This window comes from Candidozyma duobushaemuli, assembly GCF_002926085.2.
Source record: "Candidozyma duobushaemuli strain B09383 chromosome Unknown B_B09383, whole genome shotgun sequence".
Lineage (NCBI taxonomy): Eukaryota > Fungi > Ascomycota > Pichiomycetes > Serinales > Metschnikowiaceae > Candidozyma > Candidozyma duobushaemuli.
In genome coordinates, this window is record NW_020289895.1 from 3,287,898 (window position 1) to 3,288,798 (window position 901).

General features: G+C 48.6%; 1 non-coding gene across 1 annotated transcript; it reads left to right on the forward strand.

Moving 5' to 3' along the window:
- Positions 1–116, forward strand: CXQ87_002885. The gene has a single exon (XR_003148165.1). It is a non-coding gene; the product is annotated as a 5S ribosomal RNA (ribosomal RNA).
- The last annotated feature ends 785 nt before the right edge of the window (positions 117–901 follow it).

A 901-nucleotide genomic window follows, 5' to 3' on the forward strand; every position in this document is an offset into this window, starting at 1 on the left:
TACGGCCAAATTTGGTAGAAAATACTGTTTCCCGTCCGATCAACGAGCGTCAAGCTGCCAAGAGCCTCAGTGAGTAATACAGTGGGAGACCATGTGTGAAATTGGGGTGCTGTATTCTTTTTGCTCGCGCCAGCGAGGCACTTCTTTTTTCAGGCCCTCCCGCCTGGATCCAGTGCACTATTCTCACTTCTGCCGTAGATTTTCGCCCGGGCGCACAATTCTGTGAACTCTTGCGCCCAGCAATAATCACACTTGGCCCCGATTTTGATTCTTTTTGGCCCACCGGCACTCTTTGGCCCTACTTTTTGGCCCAACTACTCGACACTGCTCTTCCAGTACTTACACTCTACTGCGACCACTTCTACGTCCACCTTCCTCGACTTTGGCGCCAACTTTAGTAAATCTACTCTACGTCCTTGGTTTCGGCGCCGACTTCACGAAATCTACGTCCACTTGGCCCCGAACCCGGCGCCAACTTTGGTCAATCCTCCATCTCTGACCCTGGTTTCGGCGCCAACTTTGCTCCCCTGGGCCTTGGCTTGCCACCACCCACTTCTTAGGGATGTCTGGGTTTTTTCTTAGGGATGTCTGGGTTTTCTTAGGGATGTCTGGGTTTTCTTAGGGATGTCTGGGTTTATCTTAGGGATGTCTGGGTTTTTCTTAGGGATGTCTGGGTTTTTTCTTAGGGATGTCTGGGTTTATTCTTAGGGATGTCTGGGTTTTTTCTTAGGGATGTCTGGGTTTTTTCTTAGGGATGTCTGGGTTTTTTCTTAGGGATGTCTGGGTTTTTTTTCTTAGGGATGTCTGGGTTTTTTTCTTAGGGATGTCTGGGTTTTTTCTTAGGGATGTCTGGGTTTTTTCTTAGGGATGTCTGGGTTTTTTCTTAGGGATGTCTGGGTTT